Genomic DNA, 10,895 nt, shown 5'->3' with positions numbered 1-10,895 from the left:
AAAAAACTGATAGAACTGAAAGGATAAAAAGATAAAACTACAATTATATTTGAAGAAGTCAACATCCTTCTCTTAATGATTAATAGAACAATTAGAAAATGAGCATGAATATAGAAGAATCCAATACCATCAATGAATGGGATGTAATCTACTTTCATAGAAAATAGCCACACTTGGGCCATAAATCCAACTTCAACAAATTTAAAGAAAAACAAACTCAGATTGAATGTTTTCTAACCACAACTGAATTAAAGTAGAAACCAATAACAAGAAGATAACAGAAAAATCTATAAACATTTAGAAACTAAACAACACAATTCCAAATAATCTATGGGCTAAATATAAGGTTAATGAAAACATGTGTTGAACTGCATGAAAATGAAGATGCATATCAAAAATGTGTGAAACAGAAAAAGCGGTGCAGAGAGGGAGAGTAATAGCACTAAATGAATACTTCTTGAAAGAAGAAAAGTCTCAAATTGTTAATTATGTATTCACTTGGAGAATCTAGAAAATGAAGATCAAAATAAACAAAAGCCAGCAAAAAGAAAGAAATAATAGTGGTAAGAACAGAAATAAATGAAACTGAAACAAAAGAGCAATAGACAAAACCAATGAAACAAAAATCCAGCTCTTTGAAAATATCAATAAAAGTGACAAACCTCTGGCAAAACAAATCTCCAATGTCAAGAATGAAACAGGTTGTTGTTAGGGACCTTGCAGATATTAAAATGATAATAAGGAACTATTAGAAATAATTCTACATGCATGCATTTAACAAGTTAGATGAAAAGGACTAACTCTACAGAAAATATAAGTTACAACTCACTAAATATGAAATAATTTTAATAGCCCTATAACTATTAACACAATGAGCTCATTATTTAATAATTTCCCCCTAAAATGAGCTCTAGGTCTAGATGGTTTCATTGGAGAGTTCTGCCAAACTGTTAAAGAGCTTTAGCTTTTTAAGAGCAATTCTAAACAACTGTTTCCATAAAATAGAAGGGAAAGAACCACTTCCCACTTTATTTTATGAAACTGGAATTAATCTGACCAAAATAAACTGGACCACAAGTATAAAAAATGAAAACTACAGAGCAAACTATCTCATAAATACACAGAGTAAAATCTGTAACTGAAAATTAACAAATAGATATCAGCAGTTTATAATAGGAATTATATGCATGACCAAGTTGGATTTATTCCAGGGATACAGTTAGTTCAATATTCAAAAATAAATCAATGCAATCTACTATAAAAGACGGTAAAAGCAAAATGTACACAATCATATCAATCAGTGCAGAAAAATAATTTGGCCAAATTGGCCTGGTATTCATGGTAAAAACTCTATGTAAAATGAGAATAGAGGGTAATTTCACCACCTCACAAAAAACATCTACCAAAACCTACCGGTAACATTACTGTTAATGATGAAAGATTGAATGCTTTCCCTCTAAGATTAGGAACAAGGCAAGGATGTCCACTCTTATTAAATATGGTGTTGGGAGTTCCAGCCAATGCAATAAAGAAGAGAAAGTAAAAACAAGTAAATTAGAAAGGAAGAAATCAACTGCTTTTTATGTGTGGATAACAAGATATCTACATATGGTAAGTTGAGGAAGGTCCCAGGATATAAGATAAATGTAAATACATATATATAATATAATATATGTATAACTTCTATATATATAATTTCTATATGCTAGTAGCAAACACATGGATACTGGAATTAAAAATAGAGTACCATTTACAGTCACCTAAAAAACTAAATGTGTGGATCTAAGAGAACACGTATAGGACTTGTATTTTGAAAACAACATAATACTAATAAGATTTTAAGGCATCCTTTGTATGTGCTTCATATATCAAGATACAGAACTGAAAACCAAAAGTCCTGTTTTCTGATCTAGGCAGTCTTGATTTCCTTGCACTTTACTTTCGTCATCCTTGCAATGAAAGAGTTGTGCCAGATGGTTCATAGGTTCTCATTGATTTTAAAAGCAATTCATAGCTTATGGAATATCAAATTGTCTAATTTTTTTTCCCACTCATTTTCCCTCCTTTCCCTTATAATCCCTTTCACTATTTCTTATATTCCCCATATGAGTGAAACCATATGATGGGAAAAATTAGAGAGGGTGACAGAACATGAGAGGCTCCTAAATCTGGGAAAAGAAAAAGGGGTAGTGGAAGGGGAGGTGGGCGGGGGACAGGGTGACTGGGTCACGGGCACTGAGGGGGGCACTTGATAGGATGAGCACTGGGTGTTATATGTTGGCAAATCGAACATCTATAAAAAAAGGATATCAAATTGTCAAATATTCTACTAGGGTGGGAAGAAGACATGCAACTTCATGCTTGTAAACTATTCATATACTAAATGCACATTGTCTTTGTGAATGCATATCTTTGTAGGCTAGAACATTCCATAAAGTACAGAAAATCAAGAAATGTGCTGATCTGCCAACCTCTCAGTGAGCATTAGTCACCTAATGGATGTCTACCAAATGTCAGGAAATTCACATCTGGGATGGTATATGTTCATGTCCACCTCACTTTCTGGTCATTTATTGTTAGCTCTGATAACATTAATATATGCTTCATTCCTGCTGATAGGGTTTGTTTGACAATCAGCATTGATTTACCCTTCATTACTCTAAAAAGATGATCGTTAGGTGAAGTGAAACTAATTTCAGAAAACCAAATTATTTACTCTATGTGAACAAATCTTTATTCTGGAATAGAAAACTTCTAGTTGGGGGATGATATTCTATAGCACTTGTTGAGCACCTTTTATGTGCCTTGCATTGTACTTTATTTGTAATTCATATGTACAATTTTATACTCATTAACATGACTGTAGTTTTATCTTACATTTACCTTTTTTATTTATTTTATTATATTTCAAATTTATTTTAAAATTTTATAATAAAAACGTTTAATCATCTAGAAAAGTAGACAGCATAGTGTAATGAGCATCCATATACCCATCACCCAGACTTAATAATTTAAAGTTAACATTTTGCTATACTTTATCTTGCTTTGAGTTTTTACCAGTAAGTTGCAGATATCATGACATTTTACCCTAAATTCTTTAATATGCATTAAAATAATCGTAGTTTTTGAAATATCCATTAATGATACCAGTAGAGCATCAAAATACAGCAATATTTCCTTAATATCATCTAACATCAAGTTCATACTAAATGTTACCATTTGTACCCAAAACGTGTGCTATTAAAAATACATATTGTCTAAACAAGGATCCAATAAAATAACACAATATTTATTTGATAGTATTTATGTTAATGATCTTTTCCTTTAGAATAGGCTTCCTTCCATCTTTTTTGTATGGTACTAACTTATAAAAGAGACTGAGAGACTTCCAGTTTCAGCTCTGAACATAAAAGCTAGAAATCACCATTCCCAACCTCATGGCAACAAAATACTAAACAAAACTAGTGACTTTTTCTTGGACCTGTCATAGAGATGAGGTCTCAGGAAAAATCTCCACACCAAAATTTGGAGACATAGGAAAACCCAGAGAGTCAGTCAAGATCTTCTTATGTGGGATAGAGGTCACTTGAGAAATAAAATGATAGTAATACTTAAATGGTAATTTTGACAGATTGGTGGAGGCTGAGAATGGACTAGTATGAAAATTAGAAACTGCTGGTGGCCACAGTCTTAGAGGGACCATCACAATGTTTGTTTTCAATAATCCCAGCAGATTCACACATTGGAGAACCAGGAAAGATCCTCTTGTGACTCTGGCAGAGGGAGCAGAAAAGTACCCATTTAGAAATATATTTTGGCTATTTTCCCAAAGACCTATTTTCTAGGATAAAAACTACCATAGGAGTATGGACCACACAGACTCCATCTTGCCCTCTGTCTTGCTCATATCCAAGCAATGACCTCCCCGGGGGCTATGGAGATTAATTTATGCTCTGACCAGAATGCAGGAAGGCTTGATGTGATATTCCCTAAAGTGCTGCACCTATCATTAATATGTTAAAGCATAATGGAAAAAATAGACAATGTGCGAAAATAGATGGGTAATATAAGTGGATAAAGGGGAACTCTTAAGAACACTCAAAAGGAAATGCTGCAACTCAAAAATTCAGTAACGGAAATGAAGAAATGAGGAATGCCTTTTCTGGACACCTCAGTAAATTAGACACATTTAAGAAGAGAATCAATGAGCCTGATTACATCAACAGAAATTTATCAAACAGAAATGCAAAGAGAAAATAAATGAAAAAAAAAAGAAGAGAAACATCCACAAGCTGGGATAAAAATCAAAGAAATAATTTCCACATTATTGGAATATAAGAATAAAGTGAGAACAGAACAGAAGAAATATTTTAAATAATAATAGAATTTTCAAAATTAATGACAAATATCAAACCTCAGATCCCTAAAGCTCAGAGAATATCTTATACCAAGAATAAATAGCAAAAATTCTATACCTAGACAGAGAATAAACAAAAAATAATGAAAAAAGTCAGAGGAAAAAATTATCTATTGAGCAAGAATAAAAATCATAGTAAAGTTCTCAGAAATGATGTAAATGAGAGTGAAGTCAACTATTTCAAGTGCTGAAAGAAATACCATAAATCTAGAATTTTATATTCATCAAGATTACTCTTGAAAGTGAAGGAAAAAATAAAGACTTTTTCAGATAATTAAAAACTAAAGGAGGGATGTCTGGGTGGCTTAGTGATTGAGTGTCTGCCTTTTGCTCAGGGTGTGATCCCAGGGTTCTGGGATCCCCACAGAGAGCCTACTTCTCCCTCTGCCTATGTCTCTGCCTCTCTTTCTGTGTCTCTCATAAATAAATAAATAAATCTTAAAGAAAAAAAAAAAAGCCTGAAGGAATTCATTACCAGCAGAGTGGTCTTGCAAGAAATGTTACAAGAAATTCCAATAGAAGAGAAATAAGTCATATGTCAGAAACCAGAATCCATATAAAGAAAGTAGGAGCATCAGAGAAGGATTAAATGAAGCTAAAATAAATCTTATATTTTTCATATTTTAATTGTTCTAAAAGACAACTTTGTCTAAGATAATAATAGCTAACAATGTATTGGATGATTATAGCATATAAATAGTGAAATAAACAGCAAGATAATAACTGATGAGAGGGAAGAAGTGGGAATACTTTGTTTTAGGGTACTTTGTACAATGTCTTCAAAAATGAACACAGTTTATTTGTAAATATATATTGCAAATACAAGAGAAACCACTAATGATTTTTAAAAAGAACTATAATTGATATGCTCAGAGAAGGTAAAATAGAATCACACAAAATGCTCAACTAAAGTCAGAGAAGGGAGAAAATGAAGGGAGAAAAGGAAACAAGTACAACAGATAGAAAAGTTACAACTGTGACATATAATAATACAATTATAGCAACAATCAATTTATATGTGAATGATCTAAATGCACCAATTAGAGGATAAAGATTTTCAGAGTGGTAAAAAAAAAAAAAGACCCAAATGTATGTTATCTGCAAGAATCCCATTTTAAACATAAAGACTCAGTTTAAAAGTAAGTGGAAAATCCCCCAAATATGTAGCAATTTGACAATACACTTCTAAATAACACATAAGTCAAAGAAGAAATATAGAGAAATTTCAAAACATTTTGAATTTTAAAAAATGGAGCACAATTTTTCAAAATTTTTGGAATGCAGCAAAAGCAGTATTTAGAAGAAAACTTGTGCCCGTTTTTTCTTCAGAAAAGAAAGAAATCTAAAATCAAGAACTTAAATTGTCACCTGAGGAAATTACAAAAGAAAAAGCAATATGAGTCCAAAGTAAACAGAAGAAAAGAAATAATGAGAATTAAAGCAGAAATCAATGAAATTGAAAACAAGAAATCAATAGGAAAAAAAAATCAACAAAACCAAAAGCTGGTCCTTTGAAAAGATCTATGAAGTTGACATGCCTGTGGCCAGGCTAATTAAGTAAAAAAGAAAGAACAGGATGCCTGGTGGCTCAGTTAGTAGAGCTTGTGACTTTTGATCTCAGGGTTGTGACTTTGAGCCCCACATCGGGTGCAGAGCTTACTTTACAAAAGGAAAAGAAAAAAAAAGAGGGAGGACAGAAATTACTACTGTTGGAAATGAAAAAGTAGACATCATGACAAATCTCATGGATGCTAAAAATATAATAAAGGAATACTGTGGATAGCTCTATGCCCACAAATATGAAAACTTAGTTGAAATGTATCAATTCTTTGACAGATACAATCTGCCAACTCTCATACAAGAAACAGCCACTCAGGTTCCTCTTTTTTTTCTTCTTCTTTTACTTTGAAGAGGATATCCTAGCACACCCTAACTACCAAACCCATAATACCATTAGTAATACGGTAGGGCTTCAGAGTTTTCAGAGAATCTACCTTCCTTCTTCTGAAGCACATACTTACCAAGGGCTCCAAAATAACTGACATTTTTTGCTTACTCTGCTCAAGAGTGTTTTATTAATAAGATGGACCAATGTAATATTCAGTTAAAAGACCAGATAGTCTGGAGCCACTAGGAGGGTGGAAGAGATAACAAGTGTGATGCAGATGCATTCTGTTGTCAGTCCCAGGTGAGCAAGAACTGCTTGGGAGCCTCTTTTCTGATAGAGAAGGAAAAGAACACATTTACCGGATTAATGATATGAATGCTCTTTGGAGGTGGCCACAGGCTCATCCTGCAAGGAGGCAGAAATCTTAGGTGTGGTAGTTCCCTGAGACCAAGCACAATTCCTTTAGAAGAATTCAGGTGAGAGGAGTCAGAACTAACATTCCTCTGGCAGCTGCTGAATGGGTAATGAGTCCTGGCAAGGAGATGTTAGTGGAGACCATGGGAGCCATTGCAATAAATAATTCCCATAATCTTATAGAGAGTTAAGTTATGTAAGGTGTGTGCAAACCAGAAAGCATTAGTAAGATTTTAGTATTGCATTTAGTTACTGGAGTCGAAGGGGAAGGAAATCTAAATTAATTAAATGATAAGTGTTTTGGAAAGTTCTGGCATTATTATCAGTGGCTTTTTCCTTAGTGAAATGGATCAGGAACTCAGAGGGTTTAGCAGGATCTTCATCTGATGTGTTTTTTTTTTTTCTTTTCTTCTCTCTCAGTTACTATACTCTTTCAATGTGTGTGTTTTAAGTTACTTTGACTTTGTCGCTTTAAGAGGGTTCTCACTTGGCTCCTAGAATCAATTTATAGATGTGGATAGCCTTGTTCATACACGGAATACTGACACTTTCCAGCAGGGGGGAAGACTATTACCAATAAGAATTCAACACAAGGGACCTGGCCGACTTTTGCAGTTACAAGGAGCAGAAACCAGAATTAAGGCTTGTCTGTGATAGTGTTCCAGCCAGGACTAAATGCAATAACACACATATTGATTGACCTTGCTCCTTCAGCCTTGCAGTTTGTGTCATGGTATAGGTTAGAAACAATTTGATTTCTTTGTTTCTGCCTTCCATAATGCAGACAAGTTCACTTGGCCCTTGGATAGCATTCCTGAGGGGAAAAACAGCTCATCTTAAAGACTTATCCCAGACTTTGCTGTGGTGAGAGAGTGAAATCATTCTGCCCCTCTTTCCCACATGCTTGGGATCTAAATCTTGGAATCGCTGGGTTTCAATTCTATTATTTTAAAATAAAGAGATTGGAATTAGTGATATCTGTGGACACCTCCACTCTGAAATTCTTTTCTATCTCCTGATACCACTTTTTTTGTAGTTAGGTTATCCAAAAATTAACTTTTACTACCATTGGTAAATGCATCCCATACTCAATTGTGTTTAAAACATTCATATTATCATTATATGATTATTTTATGTAAAAATAATCCATGCTTTTCAGAAATAAGCTTCTCTGTGAATCCAAATGCTTAAAAGTGATGGGAAAAACATTACAAAGGGGAAACCAAGCACCAGGGGGAGAGATGTTCCTTTTCCCCAACTCATTTGCGAAAGGAAGTTGAAAAATGCCACTGCTGGCAGTTGCTGGAATCTGTGGCTTCTGTTGGGGCGCTGCATCTCCAGGGAAGTGATGAGGGGACACAGATACAGACATCAGACCAAATCTAAGCCAATGTACCCACGGGATCAACTAGATCTATGCCATCTTCAGTAATGCTATCTTCACCAGTAATCAGATTCAGTTCTGGCTTGGAAGCCTGAGAGAGATGAAGTAAAAACAAATGCTGCAACTAAAGAGTAGGTATTAATGACGAGAAAAAAGGAGAAATTCTCCTCTCCATATGGCTGCAAGCCAAAACAAGTAGGCAACTTAATACTGAGAAGGATTATAAAATGTCAATAACTAGAACATGAATTTTCTCTAGATGATATTAAATTAATAAAACATTCTGAAAACTTCCATAAAGTGTTCATATAATCAAGAGATAAATGTGTAGGAAAAATTAATAGAAAAATACAGAAACAAGAACTGATGGAAAAATGTTTTTAAAAAATTAGAAATCTTGGAGATGCCTGGGTGAGTCAGTCGGTTAAATGTCCAACTCTTGATCTCAGCTGAAGTCATGATCTCAGAGTTGTGAGTTCAGACCCTATGTGTGGCTCTGTGCTGAGTGTAGTGCCTACTTAAAAAAAAAATTAGACATCTTGGAAATAAGGGCCTTGGTGGCTCAGTCTGCTAAGTGTCTGCCTTCTACTCAAGCCATGATCTGAGGGTCCTGAGATCAAGCACCTCACTCCAACTTCCTCACCATGGATCTTCTCAATGCCAAGACTTAAAAGTATATTTTCCAGCAAATGCATCAAATTTTCTACTACATAGTATTTTTTCATTTTGCTACATTTTTTTGGTATCTCTCCCAGCACCATTTTTTTAACTTAATATATTACAAAGAATAAAAAAAAGAATATTACTTGAGTTGTGATTTTGTTATTTGCCATATGATAACTGAATAAATATGCCACATTTGATTTCATCCCTCATTAGCATACGTGGCTCTTCCTATAGTTCCTTAGGACATGTGACTTCTGTTGTCTTCTTAGAGGAAAGGTCAAGTATGTTCATGTTCTCCCATCCAGTGACCTCACTTCTAAAGCTTCTGGCACATATCTGATGCTTTCCTTTTTCTTTTTTTTTATAATAAATTTATTTTTTATTGGTGTTCAAATTACCAACATACAGAATAACACCCAGTGCTCATCCCATCAAGTGCCCCCCTCAGTGCCCGTCACCCAGTCACCCCCACCCCTTTCCCTCCTCCCCTTCCACTACCCCTAGTTCGTTTCCCAGAGTTAGGAGTCTTTATGTTCTGTCTCCCTTTCTGATATTTCCCACACATTTCTTCTCCCTTCCCTTATATTCCCTTTCACTATTATTTCTATTCCCCAAATGAATGAGACCATATAATGTTTGTCCTTCTCTGATTGACTTACTTCACTCAGCACAATACCCTCCAGTTCCATCCACGTTGAAGCAAATGGTGAGTATTGTCGTTTCTAATGGCTGAGTAATATTCCATTGTATACATAAACCACATCCTCTTTATCCATTCATCTTTCGATGGACACCGAGGCTCCTTCCACAGTTTGGCTATTGTGGACATTGTTGCTAGAAACATCGGGGTGCAGGTGTCTGGGCATTTCATTGCATCTGTATCTTTGGGGTAAATCCCCAACAGTGCAATTGCTGGGTCATAGGGCAGTTCTATTTTTAACTCTTTGAGGAACCTCCACACAGTTTTCCAGAGTGGCTGCACCAGTTCACATTCCCACCAACAGTGCAGGAGGGTTCCCCTTTCTCCGCATCCTCTCCAACATTTGTGGTTTCCTGCCCTGTTAATTTTCCCCATTCTCACTGGTGTGAGGTGGTATCTCATTGTGGTTTTGATTTGTATTTCCCTGATGGCCAGTGATGCAGAGCATTTTCTCATGAGCGTGTTGGCCATGTCTATGTCTTCCTCTGTGAGATTTCTCTTCATGTCTTTTGCCCATTTCATGATTGGATTGTTTGTTTCTTTCCTGTTGAGTTTAATAAGTTCTTTATAGATCTTGGAAACTAGCCCTTTATCTGATAGGTCATTTGCAAATATCTTCTCCCATTCTGTAGGTTGTCTTTCAGTTTTGTTGACTGTTTCTTTTGCTGTATAGAAGCTTTTTATCTTGATTAAGTCCCAATAATTCATTTTTGCTTTTGTTTCCCTTGCCTTCATGGATGTATCTTGCAAGAAGTTACTGTGGCTGAGTTCAAAAAGGGTGTTGCCTGTGTTGTCCTCTAGGATTTTGATGGAATCTTGTCTCACATTTAGATCTTTCATCCATTTTGAGTTTATCTTTGTGTATGGTGCAAGAGAGTGGTCTAGCTTCATTCTTCTGCATGTGGATGTCCAATTTTCCCAGCACCATTTATTGAAGAGAATGTCTTTCTTCCAATGGATAGTCTTTCCTCCTTTATCGAATATTAGTTGACCATAAAGTTCAGGGTCCATTTCTGGATTCTCTATTCTGTTCCATTGATGTATGTGTCTGTTTTTGTGCCAGTACCACACTGCCTTGATGACCACAGCTTTGTAGTGCAACCTGAAATCTGGCATTGTGATGCCCCCAGCTATGGTTTTCTTTTTTAAAATTCCCCTGGCTATTTGGGGTCTTTTCTGATTTCACACAAATCTTAAAATGATTTGTTCTAACTCTCTGAAGAAAGTCCATGGTATTTTGATAGGGATTGCATTAAACATGTAGATTGCCCTGGGTAACATTGACATTTTCACAATATTAATTCTTCCAATCCATGAGCATGGAATATTTTTCCATCTGTTTGTGTCTTCCTCAATTTCTTTCAGAAGTGTTCTATAGTTTTTAGGGTATAGATCCTTTACCTCTTTGGTAAAGGTATTCCTAGGT

The sequence above is a fragment of the Nyctereutes procyonoides genome, unplaced genomic scaffold (genome assembly GCF_905146905.1).
Source record: "Nyctereutes procyonoides isolate TBG_1078 unplaced genomic scaffold, NYPRO_anot_genome, whole genome shotgun sequence".
Lineage (NCBI taxonomy): Eukaryota > Metazoa > Chordata > Mammalia > Carnivora > Canidae > Nyctereutes > Nyctereutes procyonoides.
Note: the sequence above shows the minus strand (reverse complement) of the source record.